Genomic DNA, 23,741 nt, shown 5'->3' with positions numbered 1-23,741 from the left:
TGAGCAATGATAGGTCTGCCTCCCAAGGCCTTTAATCCTGTGACTGTGGTGCGATGTATAGTTGCTTGTTAGGATTTGTTTTAGGTTGGCAGGTTGTCTGTGAGCAATGATAGGTCTGCCTCCCAAGGCCTATTTATACCTGGCCTTGCAGATTTCCAGGACCAGCATCTGATGAAGTGAGTTGACTCACGAAAGCTCATGCTCTAAACTTTTCTGTTAGTCTATAAGGTGCCACAGGACCCTTCGTTGATGTCAAATATAGTGAGTTCTGCCTAGGTATGTCAATGGGTTTAACTAGGATAAGTGTTTAATTGTTAAAAGAGATAGTGCATACCTAATTAAAAATGAATTACCAATATATTTGCATTGTAAAATGGGAGCAATTTTTAATTCTCTTGTAATTCTTGATAGTTGTTGATATACTAAATCTATTCTTCATTAGAGCTTTCAAAGTTAAATGAAATTATTTTCCTTTGTATGGAATTTATTTTTCCTTCTCATACAGGGAAAACAGATGTGCCTTTAAAAAGCTTAGCAAGAGGAAGGCGTAATTAAGTGGAATTCAACAAATTGATTAATTCCAGTAAATAGTTTTAGCAATTAGAGAACATAAGAATGATGGATAAACCAGACAAGGGATGGAAAGTTTTTCCAACATAAAACCTACTCATGTGAATGCTCTGCAAATTTTCTTCTGAAATCCAGCAGATTTCCAGACCCATCCTGTACAGTGTCATTGCAAAAGCAGATATGAAAGGGGAGATTGCAGGGTATTCCTTTAATGAGGCTTTTTCTTGGTTAACCATTGCAACATGTATTATAATTCCAGAAGTAATGAATCAATTAAGCAAGATATCCCCTGCCTCCTCTTCCTCCCCCTTCCCAATTCCCTCCAAAGAATTCCTTCTCCAAAGCTGCTTGCATATTGCTTTGCAGTTTCTGAGAGCCAGAGCAGTAGGACCCAGGGGCCTTCTACAGCCACCAATAGAAGCTCATACTTGGGTCTATTTGCATGCAATGCCTTCTGCTCTGCGCATTAATAGTAATACAGATAACGGGTCTGAAAGAATTCTCTTCTGAAGAAGGATTTGATTTTCCAGGGTCCTGATATTGAGAAGAAATCTGATTTCATCCCCTTTTATATTTAAGTCTCTTGAACAGCTTGTCTTCTTAAACTCAAAAAAAAAGGGTCTTTCTATGCAAGGAAAGTTGGAAGGACTGAATCATGGAACTGCTAGTTTTCTGAAAGCCTTATCTCACAGGGTAAGTCCCCCAAATAATAAAGCAGTGGATGAGAAGTACAAGAGGGATGTAATTGTTTTGTACTTATGCTGCGTTCAGGAATAGGTTTAAAATAGCTCAACAGTTTCTAAAAGAAAAAGGGACGGCTCAAAGAAGGAAACCCTAATCCTTCACGCAGAATTAGGGCACGGAGCCATCCAACAAGTTCCTCTGCAGGTACCGAAGGTTTGTGTATTGTCTCAAAGTTGGCAGCTCGCGGGGCGAGGGGCTTCGGCGTTACAGTCCCTGATTTTCGTGAACAAAGAAGTTTTAAAGCCTCCGTCCTCCCCGGCGTGTCTGAGTGCGAGCGCGTGGGCGACCGCGAGTTGAGGGCGATTTCACGGGGCGTTTCAGCTTTGCCTGTCCCCTCCACCCCGCTACTGCTGCGGAGCCGGGAGGCGAGGCGAGGTTTCGCTTGGCGTTGGAGTTACTGGCTCCGCGGCTGGCGGGGTAACTTTGCAGAGGTCTGCGCCAGGGGTGCCCGGTTTCGGGGCGAGCGGACGGGCTTAGAAAGGGAAGGCGGGCGCCAGTGCGCTACAGCGCTTCCACTCCGGAGCGGCGTTCAAGGGTGGCGGGGGGCGTTTCCTGGTACTTTCCTATGCGGTCAGTTGGCTCGTGTGCCTGGGAGCGAGCGACTGTCTCTGGTGTGCGGCCACTGCTGTCCTCCCTCCCCTGCCGGCTCGAGGTGTAATCGCTGCCTTCCCTCCCCCGCCCCGCGGCAAGCGGCCGCTTTGTGCAGGCCAGGAGGCGAACCCTGCGAGCCCGGGGAGATCAAAGGAGAGGCTCCCTCCCTGCCTTCCCCCCAGCTGCCCGTGCGCCGGCCGGGGGCACGACGCGCGGAGCTGGGACGCTTGTTGCTTGGAGGGGAGCGCGGCGGAATTACTGCGGGAGGGCTCGGGGCTGGGGCTGGGGCTGGGGCGAGCGTCCCCCTGTCTGAGGCGGCGGCGGGGCTGCAGGGCGCGCCGCCGCCGCACACAATGGAGCGAGACCCCTGCGGGCTGGCGCGGGGAGCGGGGGAGGGAGGCAGCGCTCGGGCTTGGCCGCAGCAGCTGCTGCCGCTGCTGCAGTGCCGCAGAGCCGCTCGCTCTCCCCACAGCGCGGCTCTGCGCTCCGCTCGGTGCCGGGGCGGGAGGGGGGCAGCGGCTGAGCGCGGCGAGGCGCGGATGCGGGGAGGCGGCGAGGGCACCCAGGGGCTCTGCTCCCGCCGCCGCCAGGCAGGTGAAGGAACTGCTCTCAAGCTTCCCCGGCGGCGCCCCCCCCAGCGCAGCACACGCGCCCGCTCGGCCGGGCTTGCGGGAAGCCGCCGCCGCGCGGCGGGAAGTTTCCCCGGTTGCCGCCAAGCAGCGGCGGGAGGGGAGCGCGCGCCTGCCTGTGGGGCAGCGGCGAGCTCGGGGGCGGCTCTCCAGCGAGCCCGCGGTTGCCTCAAGCCCCCCCCCCCGCCGTTTGTACGCACGCGGCGGCGAGGAAGACCCCCCCACCCCCCCGCAGGCGTCTTTTGTGTTGGGCTGAGCTCCCCACCCAAGAGGCCGGGGGGAGGCTGGCGGGCTCCCCGCGGCGCCGACAGGTGCAATGCACCAGTTGACAGAGGCCAAGCGCCCGCCCGAAGCTGCCAGGCAGCCCCGCGCTCAGGGGAGCGGAGTGGCGCAGAGCCCCCTGCCTCACACTACTGCGGCCGCTGCAGCGGGGTGTCAGTACCGAGGCAGTGTCTCTGCAATACTAGCAAGGGGATGAAAGCTTGATCGTCATTATTACGGCCTCGTAATTGACTTTCCCCCTTGTGCATCTGGCCTGGCTGGTACACAGGAGGCAGGCTTCCCAGGAACACCTGGGTCCTGGGGGATGATCCTGGCTGGCTCTTCAATGGCATTGCCCTTGAAGCTCTCGGGAGCCCTAACCACAGAAAGAGAGAGTGCCACGTTTCGGATCGGACATACAACTGGTCGCAATCATTTGTTGTCCCTCTGAGGCCCTATAGTTTGGTGCTGTATTATGTAGGATGGCAGAAATAATATTTCTATTTTGTCCCAGCTCAAATGTGAATCAGTTAGGGTTTACTTGTAAGCACCCCTTTGCAAGCTGGTTGGATGTGATTGTTCAGCTCATCTTCAGAATTTCCCTTTTTTATATCATTAAATACTTTGACTCTTCACAACAAAGCTATCTGCAGGCATCCCAGTTTAATCCTCATACTCTTGATGTAAATGGAAATTTTCTTCTTAATTTAAGTGGCTATAGGATTGAGTCCAGTATAATTTAGTCAGATGGATACTTAAACACAGCATCAGATTTAGATTTTGTGAAACGAAGCTTTTGCAAAAACCTATGGCATGGGAAATGTTTAGGTGACTTAATATAGGTGGAAGAGTTCATTTGAAGTCTTTTTCGCTGCAGTTCTTATCCACACTTTACAACTCCTGGAATCCAGAGGTTAAACTGACAATTGAAAAAAAAATAAGATAGCTTTTTAGTGCCTCAGTTGAAGAACTGCAAAAAGTAAACGTACAGTAATGAAGCATTTTAAATTTTATTTTATAAACTTATCTATCAAGAACATAAGGAAATTAGATAGTTTTCAGTACATTTTTAAGTTTGAAAGTGTTTCATTAAACCCTGGGGCATCTTTAAAGGTTAAAGAGTTAACTAGCAAATTTTGAATAATTTTCCATTGTTATTTATTTTATCAGTCAGCTTTCATTTACAAATGTTGTTGTTTAATGTGGAAGTAGTACTTTAAACAAAAAGAGAATTAATACAACTCTTTGTTATCCTAAGCAGTGAAGAGAGGGTTGATGGTTTGTTTTAAGAGAAAAACAACAACTTTATATTATGTAGTATGCACAATCTCTCAGCATTCCGTAGCTGGAAGGAGTGGATATTCTGCTCCCCCACCAGCTGGCATAAGCTCAATCCAGGTCTTTGTAGACAAAATGCACTGCATTACAAAAGGTTTCTTGCACTCAAAGCTCATCTCCTGCGCCCTGGGAAGCATAAGATTTTGCTGGAATAAGTTTGTAAGTGAAAGAAAATAAAGATTTTCCTGCTGTAAATGGAGGAATGAAGCTGGCTTACTAATGTGAGGCCTGATTCTTTCCAGTGTTATTTAAATTTTATGCTGGTATAACTCTATTAAAGTCAGTGGAGTTACATTGACATAAAACCTGTACAGAATTATGCATATCATTTGGGAACGGGGTGGCAGGAGGAAGAGAATAATGCTGATAAAGCACTGCAAACTAAAGTTTTTGAATGAGTGAGCCTTCATCAGACAAAAGTCTCTCAACTAAACAAGATTAGGCTGCAATTCACAAACTGGATTTTATGCTCCCAGATACTATTGTAAGTGTTTCTGGGGTAACATGTCATTAACATTTGAACAGAAATCTTCATTCCTTCCAGTGGCTTTGCTAACTAAAAATCAGTGACATAAGACCCAGATCACGCAAACAATCTAAAATACAGTTGAGCTCTTGCTGTTGGTTGACTTGCTAGTTTCAAACCAACTCTGACTGCACTTTTTCATTCTTCTTTCTAATGGAGAATAATTACCAGTTGTAAATTGGCTGAAACCTCCCCCATTTCCAGGCATCCCACAGTGCAATCACTGCAATGAGTGAAGACACCTGTGGTCTGTCTCATGCTGCTGCTGGAGAAAGAGACAAGAGATTTAACCCTGTGTCTGTCAAATACTGGATGAAGCTTGTACTCAATATTTACTGTGTATAAGGGACTGACTTGATGTTTTAGCAAATGGGATGTTAATTGGATGCTTCCCTATATGTCATGCGTAGCCTTCCCCTGTGAGAATTATTATTTATTAATTACTATTGCCTGAATTCAGACTTATATTTTTATTTGAGAAACACTACATAATGTGGGAATCTCTCTACATAAATTCTTCATAGGCTCCTCTATGGTTGATCTAAGATGTTCAGCATTGTCTGTGGGGAATAATAGGATGACAGAAAGGTAGACCCTCTTATGTAGGGTAGACTCTCTTTTATGAGGTTTAAATACAATGCTATGCTAATTCATCTATCTTTTGGTGAAAACAGTTCTGAAAACATTTAACTCATTTTGAGAATAAGTCCCTATTTTTAGTAAAAATGAGTATCAACTAACTGGATTGCATTTATATCCAACTCGGTGAGGTTATGTATCTGAATTCCAACGAAGTTTCCAAAACTGTTGAAAACAAAATAATTATTGGCAAGTTACTTTTATGTCTCCAGTGTTACTAAATTTGACATTTTATAGTTCTGTATTCAAAATATAGTCATCCCTGTCCTCCATTGCAGAGTAGCGACTTCACCCCACCATCAACAGCATCTGAACAAGGAGCCAGTGTATCCAGATGCACAAAGCAAGGATGATATTCCTGACGGTGATAAAAACTCAGGGTAAAAGCTCCTATGCTATCTCTCACTTCCTGCTGCCCGTATAATAGGAAAAAGAGATGTGGCCAGAGGAAGGCTGGGACAACTGTACACTGTAACTACTTCCAGCTGTGGCTTTGTTAGCCTGGGGCTGTCAGCAGCTGTCCTAAATTAGAGCAGCCCCTAGGCAGATTTAATTTATACATGGAGACCACCCCTGCACTCAGTTGTGCTAAATTTGTGAAACTGCAAAGGTGAGTTTGCTTTGCAAAGGCACACGACATCTCAACTTAAGTGGCAAACTTCTCGGGTAATGCATGAGTTCCCTGAATAGGCAGATAGTAAATAGTTCTTTATTTTCCTCATCACTGAATGTCTGCCCTGTTACCTTCTTTACACCATTCAAACCTTGCATGGATTACAGAATTATGAATTTCCTCATGGGCTTTACTATGGGTGCCTCACAAATGTTAAGGAATTTATCTTTACAAGACCACTGTAGGGAGAGGTGGTATTATCTTCATTTCACAGATGAGGAACTGAGACAGTAGGACCCAGCTAAACGAAAAAAAAAAAAAACGAAAAAAAAACCCTGATTTTCTTAATCCCAGTTCTAGGTGCTATTTTGATCCTCAGACTTCTCTTTAGCTGCTGTCTAACCCTGTAAACTCAGTTGGAGTCTAGTTCTGCCTCCCCATAAAAATCCCTACATGCCTAAGTTTGTGCCTGTGGTCATGAACATTACAGCCTCAATCAAAGTATCCAGACACTTGCCTCCCAACAGTGTAAAGTGACTATCCATCCCATATTGGTCAGGACAGTCCCGTATTTGGGGCAACACAAAGGTGTCCCAACTTATTTTTTAAAAGGGACACATTGTCCTGTATTTGGGCCATCCTCCTCCTCACTTCCCTGAGACTCCAGGAAGCAGGGGGAGGGTGGGCAGCTGCCACTTCCCCAGGGCTCAGGGAGCACAAGGAGCTGCCACTTCCCCAGGGCTCCGGGGGATTGCTGGTGGCTGCTGCTTCCCTGGGGCTCCCAGGGGAGTGCCAGCAGCTGCTCTCTCCTTCCCAGATCCCTGGGGCTTGGAGGATCCATCCCTCCCCCCTCATCTCCCTGTCCCATATTTGGGACAGGGAGATATAGTTGCCTTACAACAGTATGATCTGCAAACCAGGGTAGGATTACACATTGCCTTGCCTATCTTGCCTATAGGTTCTGATCTAATAGATATTCTGTGAGCATGCCAATCAGATCAGACTCCATTTTAAAATCTGGAGGAAGAACAAACTAAGTCCATGTCTGGAGCATTCACCGAGAATGAAGGAGAGTCAGATTCAATTTCCATCCCTGCTAGATGGGGAGAGAAGTTTGGAATGGGTGTTCCCCACTTAAGGGAGAGCTCTGACCACTAGGCTGTGGGATGTTATGTGGATCTCTTTCAGTCCTGTGGAAGAAGTTCAGTTATGTATGTATAGCTAGTGATTAAAGCAGGGGGTTTGGGCCCTGCATCTCCTATGTCCCAGGCAGATCCACTAGCCATCAGGCTATAGACTCGGAGAGGTAGACGTATTAGTCTGTATCTTCACAAAACAAAAAAACAGTCCTGTGGCATCTTAAAGACTAACAATATTATAGATTAGGTGATGAGCTTGTGTGGGACAGACCCACTTCTTCAGATCTGGAGAATCCTGATAACTGAGGTAAAGAGAATTTAAAAGTAAGACAGAAAAAATGAAATAAAAACTGATGAAGCAGTTGGATAGTACAGAAGGAAGGAAGAAGTAAAGGGGGAAGAAAAAATGTTTCTGCAAGTGTCTGTTAAATGGGATGCCTGGGCTCACTGCGAATATCAAAGGTGGGAAAATTGTGCTTGTAATGCGTAAGGTAATTGATATCTTTGTTGAATCTGAGGTGATAGGTATCAAACTTGAAAATAAATTCTAATTCAGATGTCTCCCTTTGTAATCTGGTGGTAAAGTCTCTTTGTTTTAGAATGCACGCCATTGAGTGATGGATACTATGAAGTGCTAAGCTGAATGCTCACTTACAGGTTTAAATGTGTTCAAATTCCTAATGTCTGATTTGTGTCAAACTGAATTCAATCATGACACTGACCACTGTAGGTTTGGAAAGTTTAGATCAGGGATTCTCAACCTATGGGTCATGACCCAAACATGGGTCCCGATTAGAATTGTTATGGGTGGCCAGCAGCTCGGAACTGTATGTGGCTCTTAAAGGAACCACTTACAGCTTCTTAAACTTGTCACATCCAGCAGCTGTCTCTATCAATAGAGAAGCAATTATGCATTATAAAGACAGCTTCTGCACCTTTGATATTTGTAGCCATCCCAGGCAAGCCACTCAATAGACTCTTGCTGTAAGTAATTTTCGCCCAGCCCACCCTTCCCCCTCTTTTATTCCACCTTCCGTGCTATGTGGCTGATTTGTCAGTTTTCATTTTGTTTGCATCTCCCCCACTGCCCCAAGTGTGACTCCCACAGCTCCTCCAGCCTCTGAGTGTGGAGTTTAAGTTGGGGAGTGTGGTTGTTATCTGTTATGCAGATCAGTTTCAAAAGGAAGATGAGACACTTATATGGCCAGTGGGGGTCCCAGCTATTTGCAAGACAACAGAAGTACAATGAGTTTCAGGAATCCTGGGTTTAATATTTGCTTCTGAAGGAGAATGTGTTGGTGTAGTTATAAGGCCTTCTGTCCCTGTTTTCTGACGTAGCCAATTTAGAGTCAGTTTGGCATCCATCTGACCCCAGTGCAACCTACTTTCCAAACATCAAATCACTTCTGCAAAGCATGGAGATGCGATAGCTCCACAATGAAAGAGTGATGAGAATCTTCGATTATTGGTAAAACAAAATTTTCTCAATACCTCATTTTTGGATGTGATAAAACATTTTTGCTGAAACTTTCCAAAAAGTTTATGCCAAGGAAGATATCTGGCACAGAAAACTTTTGCCTGGATGATTACATTTTGACAAATTTGCTAAGAACAGTCTTACAATGGAAAATGTTCAGGATTTTAACATTTACTTGCTATTGGTTTGCATTTTTAGAATCACTATTGGTATATTAAACACAGATCATGCAATGAAAATCTGAGGTTTCAAGCACTGGTGTCTTTGCCATAAAACACACAGGGAATATTTCCCCATTCTCCTTTTAAACAACCCATAGCCTGTTCCACCTGACCCTTTGATGTGTACTTACCATGCCCAGTCTTCTTCATCCATCAATCTCTTGTTCTCCGTCTATCCATCTGTTGGTCTCCAGGCCTATCAGTTCTCAGCACCCAATGCTTTTACTGTATCTCGAACACCGTCAGTTTTCAGCTACTATTAATTCTTTCAGCTAGACTCCTCTCCAGTCACTTATCTGTCCTAACCCATCCTCTGTCCTGCCTACAACCTCCGGCGCTGCTTTTGCCTTTTCAGCCTCATCAGTCCAGAATTGCTTCAAAGACTCCCTCCTCTACTTTCAGTCCTGTATTCTCACTGCCTTCTACTCAGACTCACCACTCAAGTGGTTCTACCACTTTCCCCCAGCTAGTTCCCAATAAAATTTTTTCCCCAGACCATCCCTTTACTGTTTTCCCCAGCAAATAACTAACTTGCAATCCATCCACTACAAACTCTTTACTGTATTAATTCTCTCTCCCTGTAAGCAATTTGTCCTCTGCCTCCAGCAAACTAATCCACCCATGAAACGATCTTTCTGTAGGAGTCTCTTTTTAGGAAATTGACTTTTTTTTTTTTTTAAATTTCCCTCTTCAGTGGGTGGTTTCCCTCCTCTCATCCCAAGCAATTAGGACATCTACACCACCCCAGTCTTTCCATCCTCCACTCCAGAGAAATTGGTCCTTTCCAGGCACTCAGTTTATCTCAGTTTCTAGTATCTTGCCACTTTTTTTTTTCTCTCTTTGGACACAAGTAGTGGGATATTTCCCATCTCTGTACTCAGTGGCTACATGCAGAGGTGAGACATTTTGTGTTGAACCCTCAGTCCCTTGGTCAGACAGTTATTACTGCTGACTAGAGGAAGGGGTGGGGGGATCAATAGCCCAGGTGGCCACTGAGGCCCTGGTGGTGACCATTTGCAAATGGAGAGGTTCAGCATACTGCTCACATAGAGGGATCTTCAGGGAGCGGAAGTAAGCAGAAGGGGTACAGTGAGGATAAGATGTGAAAATGGAATTTCCTGTCTTCCTTCTGTCACAACAGACCTTCTCTAATCTTTAAGGTAGCATCTGAAAGAGTCTAAAGGTCTGGTGGCCTAGGTTTGTGCCCTTTACAACAATTCACTGTTGTCCCTTTAGTGCATCATGCTTTCTGAGGTTCCGAACCTGAAAGCAGAAGAAATTTACTTTGAATGTGATCTATTTATCATACCTTCAAATAGATAGTTTGGTACACTTTTATGGCTGTGCGATTGTACATCCAGAGATCATACACTAATGTTCAGAGACCTTTTTGCTTCATCTTTAATTTAAAAAGAAACTATTGACGTGGAATGCAAAAGTGTCATAAATGGAATATACTGAGTTCATATATACAAAGTTATTAATATTATTTATTATTGGTGTTCTTGTAGTGCCTAGCAGCCAGACACTGTACAAATGCATAGTAAGAGATGGTGCCTATCCTGAAGAGGTTACCATCTAAACAGACAAGGAAAACTTAAGGATGAGATCAGAAACAGAGATACCGAGAAGTGAAGTGACTTGTCTAAGGCCACCCAGCAGGCCAATATTGGAACCCATCTCTCTTGACTGACAGTATGGTGTAATATCCACTGTGTTGCCATTCCAAAATAAGAAAATCAAGTGATAATAATGATTGTGTATGTAAGTCATTGATGTTCCATCAAAGTGTAGTTCTATTTCAAAAGTTAGCTTGGTAAAAATGGCATTATAGACTCACTCCAATTCCTTATAAAATGTTCCTATTTTACTAAGTGTAAATGTTCTTGCCACATTTTGAAAGTCGGGCTGTGTCCTCTTCATTTATCACCACCTGTAAAACTGACCCACATGAGATCTACTGTAAGTGTACATCTCAAATGCACCACAGTTGGATGCGGCATATCTGGTAATGATGAATGAGAATGAAAGAGCACAGCATGCTATGAACCCATGTTGAGAAGTCACAACAGGGTGTTGGGTAGATACTGGTGGTTTCTGGTAGATTGAACAAATATGATATGGAATCAAAATGAAATAAATAGGCAATCACATAATACTAAATTTAAAAACCTACCTTTCATAGTTATACTATATCTTACAGTTAGTGCCATGAAGAGTGATACAGAAAACCTTAACTTTATGTGCAAAGGGCCTGGGTTATGGCTGCCCTGGAAATGTTGATTTAAATTGCTGACTTTGAGTATAAAAATATCAGCCATAATGTTTAATAGCAGAAAGCCAAATTATGGTCACAAATACTCACATCAGTATTCATGCTGTAAAAGGAAGCTGTAAGCTTGTCCTTGAGAGTATGTTTTGGCCAATAGTTTGTGTAATTTTAAAAAGTCAGCTCTTGGATTATAACACAGCAACACCAAACCAAACCCCTACACTATATTGTTTGCTATATACACACACACAGTCGATGATTATGATAATAATAATAATAATAATAATAATAAATAATAACAATAATAATTAATAATAAATAAAAATATAATATAAAAACAAAGAAAGCTAAAATGTACCACTACCTGCAGTTCATGCAGTGAAGAAATCAATCAGTGAACTCCTGCTGGGAATAAAGCAAAAATTTGCATTATAATTGTTTCTTGCAGCTTCCTGTTCAGATTTGAGTGTGCAGACTGTGGAGAAAAATATGCACTTTTCAGCTGTAGTCGTTAATGCCCAGATTATGAAAAGCTAGTAATGTTTCCTCTGAAACTAATAAGAGAAGGGGAGAATGAGGGGGAAAAACCTTCAAGTTGTATCTTAGCCTACACAATGGTTTTAGGCTGCGAGACATTCTCATATTTGTTCACTATATGCTTTGGAGTGATTCAGTGTTTAAGGTATCTATTATACATTAGCATACCTTAATATAGAAGGTAGTCGTAGTAATGATCATAGTCATTAGTAAAACTTTTTCCAAAAGCTTTCTCAAAACTGAATCAACTGCAGGAAAAGAAGAGCTGGGAAACACCCCTGTTTTGATTTTTCAGTTGAAAAACAATACTACATTATTTTTTTTAACCACCTAATCACCAGCACCTTAACAGCGACATCTGAAGAGTGCCAGAGATGCCTGATGCCAAAAGTTTGAATCCCATTTGGAATCCCCTTTTATGCACTATTCACACCAATCTGCACTTTCTCTTATGGTAGTGGAACACGGAGAATAAATATTCAGCCCAAGCCTTTTAGTAGCAGATCTTTTGTCTTTGTCCACCTAAAAGACTTCACTAGAATGACGGAAGAACCAGCTCTTAAAAATTTAGTTTAAAAAATCCAAAAATAGTATTGGCTAGAAGAGTGCATGTAATGTATCCAAAAACCTTTTCTTCATCATTTTATGACCCTCTGAGGAAAATAAACTTTTTCAGATGAATGCTGATATGAAATAGTATAATGTATTAAAAATGTCATCACTACAGGGAAAAGTTAAGGTTCTTTGGATGTATTAATTGTGCATTTCCACCCTTTACCATGTCTAACCTTCTTTTAAGTTCACTCTTAACTTTGATTTTCCTGGGTTTCTGTTGGTTATTTTTGGGATAAATTCAATAGCTTAAATTACTGATATGTAGTCTCAACTCCAGCTTAATATAAATTTTTTTGTCTGAGTTATAAATTAAGGGCCTGATCCAGCATCCATTCAAGTAAATGACAGTACTCCTAGGCTGGGTCTACTCTAGCAAAATAACAAGTTGCTTACTTCAAAGTACAATTTCAAGGTAAGCAACTCTTCAAAGTTGAGCATCTACACACACCCTACTTCAAAGTTTAATTTCTAAGTAGGGCACTACTCCATTCCCAGGAATGGAGTAAAGACTTCAAAGTTGGGCTCTCTACTTCAAAGTTAACTTCAAAGTAAGGGAAAATGCATGTAGACTCTCAGCTGTATCGCGGAGGGCAGTGCTGTGAAGCACAATGAACAATTTGCGTGCACTAGTGGAAACTGAGGCATGACACTAAATTTAAATTTTTCTTGATTTTTTGCCCCGAGACACCTAACCACACCCTTAGTGATGCTGGTAGAGTGTCTCACTGGATTTTACCCCGCAACCCAGCGCGGTGTACACAGTGGTCGCTCACAATGGGGTTTACAGGGTTGTGATAGGATCCGCAGAAATGGTGCTGAACACTGTCCGCCCTGAAAGAACGAATGAGTCCCTTTAAAGGTGCAAACACAAGAGGAATTTATTAACAGGAGAGGAATTACACACGAGGATAAACTTAAATTGACAGATTATAGGTTTTCCCTTTCCTCTACTAGTTTTTTAGCACAGAGTTTGTCTACTTATGACACCAGCCCTTGAATTATGTAAAGCTGCAATGAGCAGCACCCTCAAAATGTCCCACTACTTACAGCGAATCCCAGGAATCCCATGACATCTTTGCTGAGTGCTGCAAGGGGAAAGTAGTTAAAGCACAATATTACACAATCCTCTTTTATAGAGGTGTCAGTTAATGGCAAAGAATAAGAACTAACCTGCTGCAGGGAGTTATTCCTTCACAGGCAGGGGGGAGAGCCACAAGGCTCTCAACCCTAATTCCGGAATCTCCTCTTATGACGATCGGGGCGCTCAACCTCCCTCTCGAACAGGGGGGAGCAGATGGAATGGGACCGCCTCCTACGACAGCTCCCGAGGTTTGGGGTCACCTCTTACGATGACTCCCTATATTGGACTGCCAGATAAACAGCTAGCCCAAGGTAAGAAACACCTTTCACGGTAGTTTCCAGATACAATATCCGTCTCTATTACGGGCCAGTCAAATTAATCCTTGCCTCTTACTGGCAAAGTAAATTATGCTTTTAGAATACTCTGAGGGTTGAAGATATATCGGGCTGGCTATAAATAGCGCCCCCTGTGCTTTACATGGGCTAGTAGAAACAAAGGGTTACACTGTTCAGATTGTGTTAGCAGAACTGGGGCAGTCCCAGCCTACCACTTATAATGTGTTGCTGCTATTGGTTCGCACATCCAGCAGCAAGCAAAGACACAACAACACATGTAAAATACACACATTAACCAGGTCATTACATTTGATTGTTACCTCTCCTTCCTTAGCTCTGTTTCCAGGCGCTGGGCCTGCAATCGCTTCTTTCAGGAGCTAGGAGAGTATGGCTGCACAGGCGCGTTTTTACAGCGCCGCGCTAGGCCTGACAGGAAAGAGGATTGAACAAAAGAACCAGGAGGAAAAGAACCAATGTGGGGATACAAAAACCTCCTGTAACAAATTTGCAAATAAACAAGCAAATTTGTAGTGATTTCAGAACAGCCTTAGTTCTCCCCACCGGCCACGGCAACGGTCGAGGAGGAGAAGGGCAGGACCGCTGCTGCGGTTTGTCCCTGTCACAGGGCTCACGCTCGTTAGGCGACGTCGCCTGCCGGAACAAACCCTCCGGGAAAAACCGGAGCCTTCAAAATGGCTGCAATCAGGAGCTCTTCTTTGTCCCTCGATGACTATGGGGGCAAAGTCCGAGTTCCTGAAGGCGTCCTCTTCGGGTCTTCAACGTCCCTTGGCGCCTGGGGTACGACAACTGACACGAAGCTTGCCACTTTCTTTTCTTCTTTCTTCTTCAGCTCTTTAGTGATTTCAGCTCAGTCCAGGTCCAGGTCCCCAGAAGGAGTGAGAGCAAGGGCCTCAAGCTCCTAACATTATAGGACCTGTGAGGACGTGTTTGAAGTCCATGTTGCATTTTGGTTGCCATAGCAACCGAGGAAAGCTATATGTTACATATTTAGTAGGTATCCAAAACTAACCAACTAACTATTAGGATTTCAAACTGTCACTTATACATATTAACTGCCCCTCATTAATATTTACACCAACTGTCATTTTCTAACTGTCATTCTTGTTTACTTCATTCTAGACAGTTCTATATGGTGTTTTTCAAAGGGGATTTTTTACAGTAGATTTTATAGAGTACTCCTATGGGCTTGATAGGGAATAAAGTCATGAATTAAATAACATAGATGTTAAAATGCTTAGTTCCCAAGGCTTTTGGTTAAAATGTGGGGATGAACACACAGACACCACAGCCCATGGCCAGGGACATATCAATCACCTCAGGTGAGGATATTTCAACATGCTGGATACTTCAAAGTAGTGCCTAACTTTGGAGTTAATTTTGAAGTTAGTTCCTAGTGTAGACGCACCCCTACAGTCTTGAAAAGGAGCAGGAGCTGGCTGAAGTTTAGTTTTTCCCTCAGTAATTCTGTATTTTTAATTAAGTTAAGCTGCTATACATTTTTCTTTGCAAAAAAATGCTCTTAAATCTGTTACTGTAAAAACAATAAGATCTACATAAAGCCCTTTTTTATTATTTGACGTGTTTTATAAATATATTTATAAAAAGCCTAGATTAGCTGCAAATTCAGTGTCTTCCAACTTTCCTTAAGATGGGAAAAAAGACTTTCTACAAGTTAGCTTTACTTAGACTACTTTAGTGACTTGCATTATCTATCTATCTATCTATCTATTAATTTCCTTACATATGATGCTTTTGATAGTACTCACGATTTTTTTCTGTACCTATTTATATACTCTACTGCAATAAAATTATTTCATGTATTTACTGACAATAATCAACCATTTACAAGTTTATACTAAAGAAAAACATCCTGATTTTACTAGTGCTGGAATAGGTAATGTTACACAGTAGTGAAGGAGAAATGCATTATATTAATTTTGTTGTCATTCTTTATTATAAAGCTAGAAGGTGAGTTTACGTTCCACATGGACTACATTGCTGCACTGTACCAAGTATCCTGAAAGGAATTCTCTGCTTCCACAGAGAGGGAGTAAACTGTACAAGGTCTATAGATGTCACAGCTACTTTGCCAAGTTAATTGAAGGGGATGAAATAGGGGTGGAGACAAGATTGTCTTTCCAAAAAAAGTGTATGCAGATGTTCCAGGTTCCATTTGTTCGAAAGGGCAGTCCTCATGGTGCCAGATTTTTTGATCCCTGGCCCATTCTTTTGAAAGAGTGAGGGCTGTGTGGATGCTCTCTTTCGAAAGAGCAGATTGCTCTTTTGATCCACTTTTTACTGTGTAGATGTGCTCTTTCAAAAGAAGATATTCCGGAAGATCATCTTTCAGAAGATCACTGTAGTGTAGATGCGTTCTGAGTGATTTGTGTCTTTTCAGATTGTGTGTAATCTACTTATGCTTATATATAGAAGTGATTATTTTACAGAAACTCTGGTAGTGATTCCATAGTTAATGGAGCATCATAATTTTCCTTTTAATGGGAATTTTGCAGTCTTCTAGTCATATCTGTCTGGAACATCTGGGGGGAAAAGGCGTTTGAAATTGCAAACCTTAGTCTAGTTTGAACTGTTTAAGGTACTATTGGGTTGAAAAGCTATATAGCTATTAAAGTATACTGTTATATATAGTTATATAGTATATAGTTATTAAAGTATACTGTTCCAAAAATCACTAGTTTCAGAAAATCTGACAGGGACTCTTACTATTGCTTAAGATAGCAACGGCACTGATATTTTAAAATATTTTTTGGAAGAAAAAGTTAACAAAATGTTTCCATCAGCAGAGTTAGCAAAGGGTTTAGGACACGTGAATTATTATGAAAGAGGGGTTTTGAGCATTTACAGAGGAAGTCACAAATACCTGGTCAAAACAACAAGAAGACTGTTCAGTCTCCTGACTCCTCCACCATTGAAGAAGATGCAACAACATGTGTATATTGGACCTTTATCACAAGAAGTCAGCAACATTGTTGTTTCAGCAGAAAGCCAAGGACTTGTAAGATAGGGAGAGAGATGGAGATAATGGAAAAATGGGAACAATCAGGAGAACTATCTCTGAGGGAAAATGGGTATAGAAAGGAGCAGCAACTGAACTGCTGAACATACTCCAACATTTCCACTTTGTCTCTGTGTACCAGTAAAGGACACTACATAGCAGTAGTGTGAAAAGTAGAGTAGCAAGTTTGGAGGCACAAACTGCACAACAATAACTTAATGGAATGTGTAGAATCACTAAGAATTTTAAGGCCTGTTATTATGGATTTTGCAAATTGGTAAAGTACAAACAGTGAGAAAGTCAGAATATTGCATGTATTTTTAAAAAAAAAATTTTAAGAACTGCTTTTTTCTTGTTTAGTTTTACAATTGTTTGGGATTCTGTAGTATTCCTGTAAAGTGTGTTTTGTATCCTTCTCTAGTGGAAGGTCCTCACATAGTGATGCCAGCTAATGAAATTATTCCCTTATCTCAAGTTGTAGGGGTTTGCTGGTAACCAGGATACAAATTCTGCTAGCTGGAGTTGTTAAAAACATTCTTCATATTATACAGCAAAATGTACTATATTTTAGTTTTGTAAAGATAGCACAGCATAGGCAATGAGAAATTTGTTATAGTGTCATCTGTGCCATTTAAGTTTTTCTCAAAGTTAGCAAGGGTCTGCCAGCAATGTGTAGGGATTAATAAGGTTCCACTTTTTTAAGCTCTGATTCGGAGTTGTCCTTTGTGGTCAGACCCCTGCCTCCTTATGGAGCAATGTTGATTTAGACAGAGTTCTGAATGGGCATAGGGTTCACCCAAATGTTCCTTACTGGAGGACACGGTCCTCAAATTGTAAGCTCCTTAAGGGCTAAGGATTGTTTCTTATGTCTACAGAGCATACAACATTTTGAGCTCAACAGTATTTATTATAGATAATGAATAATATGCCAATGTATAATGTAAATTGATTGGAAAAAATAGCACCAAGTAGTCTGAAGTGTCACTGCACTGTGTTTATTACATGTATCTCAAAAGGAGGTGATTGTGATGCTAACACATATACCTTATTTCTCCGAGTGTAAATGTAACTACAGACCTTTTATTATAGTTTAACTGGAGGGCTGGTGAATAATCTCAGCATGGTGGAACAGCAAATGTTGGAGGATAATTGGATCTTCAGGCTAAGGTAGTATGAACATTGAAGGTCTCATGGGGAAGATTGATAGGCAGCTATTTTACGTTGTGTTAAAAATTAGCTTTTTTTTGTTGTTTTTTTCCTGTAGTTGGCCTTTAGTTTTTTAACTTTTAAGGGATCAGTAGTACTTGAATTTTGTTTACATTAAATATTTCTGTTTAGTGCTTTACACATTAAGTCTTTGAACATTTTGGGTCAGTAAGTGGGAAGTGATGAGAACGTCATTTGAGAAAGATGAGACCCTTGATTTCAGAAGAGCAGACTTTGACTCCCTGAGAGACCGGATGAGCAGGATCCTTTGGGAAACGAAGATGAAGGGGAAAAGAGTTGAACAGAACTGGCAGTATTTTAAAGAAGACTTACTGAAGGCCCAGGAACAAACAATCCCACTGTGTAGTAAGAAATGCAGACATGGTAGGCAACCAGCTTGGCTTCACAGGGAAATCCTTAGTCAGCTTAAACTCAAAAAGGATGCATACAAGAAACAGAAATGTGGACAGTTGACTAAGGAGGAGTATAAACATATGGCTGGAGAATGCCAGGCAGTAATCAGGAAAGTGAAAGCACAATTGGAACTGCAGCTGTCAAGGGATGTGAAGAGGAACAAGAAGGGTTTCTACAGGCATGTTAACAATAAACAGGTTATCAGAAAAGGTGTGGGGCCATTACTGGATGAGGGAGGTAACCTAGTGACAGATGATGCAGGAAAAGCCGAAGTACTCAATGCTTTTTTTGCCTCAGTCTTCACGGACAAAGTCAACTTCCTCATGACGGTCCTAGACAATGCAGTATGGGAAGGTGGAGGGCAGCCATTTGTGGGGAAGGAACAAGTTCTGAGCTATCTAGAAAAACTAGATGTGCACAAGTCCATGGGTCTGGATTTAATGCACCCCAGAGTACTGAGGGAATTGTCAGAGGTCATTGCTTTACCTTTGGCCATTATCCTTGAAGACTCTTGGAGATCAGGGGAGATACCGGATGACTGGAAGAAGGCAAATGTAGTGCCCATCTTTAAAAAAGGAAAGAAGGACAATCCAGGGAACTATAAACCCATCAGCCTTACCTCAGTCCCTGGGAAAATAATGGAGAGAATCCTCAAGGAATCCATTTTGGAGCACTTGGAAGACAGGAAAGTGATCAAAAGAAGCCAACTTGAATTCACCGGGGCAAGTCCTGCCTGACTAATCTGATTAGCTTCTATGATGAGGTAACAAGCTCTGTGGACATAGGGAAGTCAGTGGATGTGATATAACTTGACTTCAGCAAGGCTTTTGATATGGTCTCCCACAACATTCTTGTCCATAAATTAAGGAAATATGGTTTGGATCCTTGGATTAGAAGATGGATAGAAAGCTAGCATGATGGTTGGGCCCAATGGGTAGTGGTCAATGGCTCAATATCTGGATGGCGGTCTGTTTCCGGTGGAGTGCTGCAAAGCTCGGTTCTGGGGCCTGTGTTATTCAACATCTTTATTAATGACCTGGATGAGGGACTGGATTGCACCCTCAGGAAGTTTGCAGATGACATGAAACTAGGGGAGAGGTAGATTCGTTGGAGGGTAGAGAGAGAATCCAGAGGGACCTGGATAAATTGGAGGACTGGGCCAAAAGAAATTTATTGGGGTTCAATAAGGAGAAGTGTAGAGTCCTGCACCTGGGACAGAAGACTCCCAAGCATTGTTACAGTCTGGGGACCGACTGGCTCAGCAGCACTATGATGGAAAGGGACCTAGGGGTTATGGTGGATGAAAGGCTGAATATGAGTAAACAGTGTGCCCTTGAGGCTAACAGCATACTACGGTGCATTAGGAGGAGCATTTCGAGCAGATCTAGAGAAGTAGTTATTCCTCTATATTCTGCACTGGTGAGGCCACATCTGGAATATTGTGTCCAGTTTTGGGCCCCCCAGTATAAAAAGGATGTGGATTTGCTGGAGCAGGTGCAGCAGAGGGCAACAAAAACGATCAAGAGGCTGGAGCACAAGACCTATGAGGACAGGCTGAGGGATTTGGGCTTGTTTAGTTTACAGAAGAGAAGACTTAGAGGTGATTTAATAGCAGCCTTCGACTTCCTGAAGGGGAGCTCTAAAAAGGAGGGTGAGAAACTGTTCTCAGTGGTGTCAGATGGCAGAACAAGGAGTAATGGTCTGAAGTTGAAGAGGGAGAGGTGTAGGTTAGATATTAGGAAAAACTACTTCACCATGCGGGTGGTGATGCATTGGAATGCGTTGCCTAGAGAGGTGGTGGATTCTCCATCCCTTGAGGTTTTTAAGTCCTGGCTGGACAAGGTCCTGGCTGGGATGACTTAGTGGGGGTTGATCCTGCTTGAAGCAGGGGGCTGGACTAGATGACCTCCTGAGGTTCCTTCTAGCCCTGTGATTTTGTGATTCTGTAAATAACATCCACTTTTAATAGAGTTTGAACATAAAGTTAAGACTTATTGAATTAAGTTGGAGTATGTTCTTTACAAGCATAAATTAAGCAAAGTAGTAATTTAGTTTAGTGCTTTTTAGTAACAGAGAGGTAGCCATGTTAGTCTGTATTCTACCAAAACAAATAAGTAATTAATTATTTTGTTAGTCTTTAAGGTGCTACGGGGCTGCTTGTTTGTTTTGTTAATCCTTTATCATGATTCTCTTTGGCCGTTTCTACACATGCCACTTTCTCCAAGAGTAGCATGCTAATAAATGGCCCAAAAATGCTAATGAGGCATGAATGTAAACTCATGGAGCCTCATTAGCATATGGTAACATGATTTGGAGTCCAGAAGAACCTCTTCCAGACTCCAAAACAGCATGCAGAGGCATGGCCCCCGGGGATCTCCTGGAAGGAAGTCTACCTTCCAGAAGCCCCTTCTTCCTGAAATCTTCCTGGTGATAAGCTGCACAGAGCTGAGACCTCTGCTTTCAGCACCCACCCCCTGCTGAAATTTTCAGGAAGAAGGGGCTTCTAGAAGGAGGATTTCCTTCCAGGAGATCCCCCAGGGGCCATGCCTCTACATGCTGTTTTGGAATCTGGAATAACTTCTTCCAGACCCCAAATCATGTGACCGTATGGTAATGAGGCACAGGAAGTTTACATCTGTGCCTCATTAACATTTTTCAGGATGTTTATTAGCCACTTTTGGAAAAAGTGGCATGTGTAGAAATGGCCTTGGAGTGCTATTTTATAAATGTATTGTGTATAAGGGGCTTCCAAATCCAAAAGAACCTCAAAACAAAAACCAGAAAATAATTATGGATCCAATCCTTCATTCTCTAACTAAGCAACATTGCCACTGTCTTCAGTGAGAGATTAGTCTAATCAATAACTATTCGTTCTCCATTCACTCACTCACGTCCATCCGCCCATCTCTTGTCCTTTCTAGATAAGCCTTCTTTCCATTATTTGTTTGACTTTATTCCTTTGTTATTTATCAGAAGCACTTTGGATAGGGGCGTATTTTCTTGCTTCCTTGGAAAGTGCCTGGTAAAGATGTCATTAGGCACTGTCTAACTGCATGTCTACCCTGTCGATTTAAGTGGACCTAAATTAGATCCTCACAATGAGGGCTTCTGTCAAAGGGCAGTGGTGGGGGCAGGGGTGAGGGGGCTGACAGCAGAGTTCTCAGCTTTGTGCAGTGTATTACCAGAAGCCCAAGTTCCCCCTCTTCACTGTCCTGTCCCAGCTGGGGGGTTGGGGAGGGCAGTCACTTAGCTGGGTAAATGCAGCCTGGCTGGTAGTGGGGAGCCAGGATCTAACTTTTATCAATTTCAGGATCTTATCAATTTCAGAGTTCCAGCATGAAGCCCTGAAACTAAAAGACAGCCAACAGAAAGTAAAGTAATCTACAGTGTAAGCCGATGGCGTAAATGTCTACACAGACATGGCATCACCCTGACTACGCTGACGTAAGCCCTATTCTGCTTATGGAGGTGTAGGTGTTATGCTGATGTAGTAGGGCACTTACATCAGTGAGACAGAGGCTATGTCTACACTAGCCCCAAACTTCGAAATGGCCATGCAAATGGTCATTTTGAAGTTTGCTAATGAAGCGCTGAAATACATATTAAGTGCCTCATTAGCTCGCGGGCGGCCGGGGCACTTCAAAATTGACATGGCTCGCTGCCACACGGCTCATCCAGACAGGGCTCCTTTTCGAAAGGACCCCGCCTACTTCGAAGTCCCCTTATTCCTATGAACAGATGGGAATAAGGGGACTTCAAAGTAGGCGGGGTCCTTTCGAAAAGGAGCCCCGTCAGGACGAGCCGCGTGGCAGCGAGCTGAGTCAATTTCGAAGTGCTGTGGCTGCCCGCATGCTAATGAGGCACTGAATATGTATTTTAGTGCTTCATTAGTAAACTTCGAAATGTCCATTTGCATGGCCATTTCGAAGTTTTGGGCTAGTGTAGACACGGACAGAGTTGTACTGCATTCACTGACTTCATTAGCTGCTTATGTTGATCAAAGGTCATGTCTACACTAGCCCCCTTCTTTGAAGGGGGCATGCAAATGACACAGATCAGGGAAGATCAGTGAGGCTCTGCCGTGCATACGGAGCACCTCATTAGCATAATAGTGGCAGCATGAATTTCGAAGCTGCCAACTTCGAAGTACTGACAGGCAGTCTAGACATGGACGCTTCGAAATACATGCCCAACTTTGAAATTCCCTTACTTCCAATTCGTTTGACCCTGCCATGAGTAGCTACTGGGACAGATTATTTGTCTGAGGGATTCAGGCAAGAAAGGGATTGAGCTCTGTTCCCAGGAAGCACCTGGGGAAGGGTGTAAGAATGTTATGTGCGTGTTGGCTCTAGGGAGGGAGGCATTACCTAACCCAGAGCCTAGAGCAGGGGTCTGCCTCTGAAATTGCAAATTCAGTTTAAAAATCAATACTTCTAAAGCCGCAATGCATGTGAATATGAGACCATCCTTAATAAATAATGTCAAACCATACTTTTGTCAGTATTTTAATCTAATCTGCCCCAGAACCCTGAAAGGCCCCCTCCAGGACTGAAGTCACAATCCCGGGTTTACAAAGCCATTGCCCTATCTTGTGTGTGGAGAGAGGCAGAGAGCACACATGGCAGCACAGGGCTTTCTCTCTTTGTAGCTCTTTGCAAACTACTTGCAACACCCCAGGAAATTAGTATTAGGCACTGGAGTGTCAAAATTGGGTAGTAGCTCTGTAAATAGTACATCAGCACACCAGTGGTGCTCAGTGTGTTCTCTGTTTAACAGCCAGACAGAACAGTGATGTGCATATGTGACTAGGCATTACACGTGAGACATGGTAAGTAAACAGCTATTTGAACCCCACTGTATCAGTGTGGTTCCTTCACAGGCAGGAGTCCCAACTGCTCTGTCGTACAGATAAGGAGGCAGGGAGATAAAGTGAGTCACAGGAGGGAGGTGTCAGCCACATTCAGCAGGAGGCAGCTTGGGTGACACTGGTGCCTGCTTCCCGCTCGCGCTTGCTGCACAGACTGGCACTCAGGCAGTAACCAGGCTGATCAAGCTGCACCCTCAATGGATCAGGGCCAGGAGCAGTAGCCAGGGCAACAGGTAGTAGAGATAAAAAGGAGCGAGTGGCAGTGGGCAGACTGACCCAAGCCTGCTCCTTCCCCTCCATGTCCACCCCAGCTCACCAAACCCAGCTCCTCCCCCTAGTCCCCCTTGTGTAGCAGCCCCTCAACCTGACAAACCCAGCTTCTCCACCAAGCCCCACTCGCCCAGCAGCCCCCCAACACCCACAAACCCAGCTTCTCCCCCAGGCCCCACACACTGGACAGCTCCCCAAGAACCCTACAAACCCATCTCATCTCCTAAGCCCCACTGACCCTGAAGCCTCCCAACACTCCCAAATCCAGCTGGTGCATTCCTAAGTGGGGGCGGGTTTCATGAGCACCCATAGCAGCTGCAGCCAGGGCAGGGTCACCTCAAGCAGTGCAGTTAGACAGC

General features: G+C 43.3%; 1 protein-coding gene across 1 annotated transcript in view; it reads left to right on the top strand.

Annotated features, from left to right (window-relative positions):
• Positions 1–1,030: 1,030 nt before the first annotated feature.
• ROBO1 (roundabout guidance receptor 1) overlaps positions 1,031–23,741 on the top strand; it is a 1,118,017-nt gene continuing 1,095,306 nt past the window's right edge. The window contains exon 1 of the mRNA XM_074997703.1: positions 1,031–1,263. The gene's annotated coding sequence lies outside the window, so the exon portion shown is untranslated. The remainder of the gene's footprint in view (positions 1,264–23,741) is intronic.

The sequence above is a fragment of the Carettochelys insculpta genome, chromosome 1, assembly GCF_033958435.1.
Source record: "Carettochelys insculpta isolate YL-2023 chromosome 1, ASM3395843v1, whole genome shotgun sequence".
In the NCBI taxonomy this organism is placed as follows: domain Eukaryota; kingdom Metazoa; phylum Chordata; order Testudines; family Carettochelyidae; genus Carettochelys; species Carettochelys insculpta.
The sequence above is the reverse complement of the archived record's forward strand: the minus strand, read 5'-3'. Positions and strand labels throughout refer to the sequence as shown.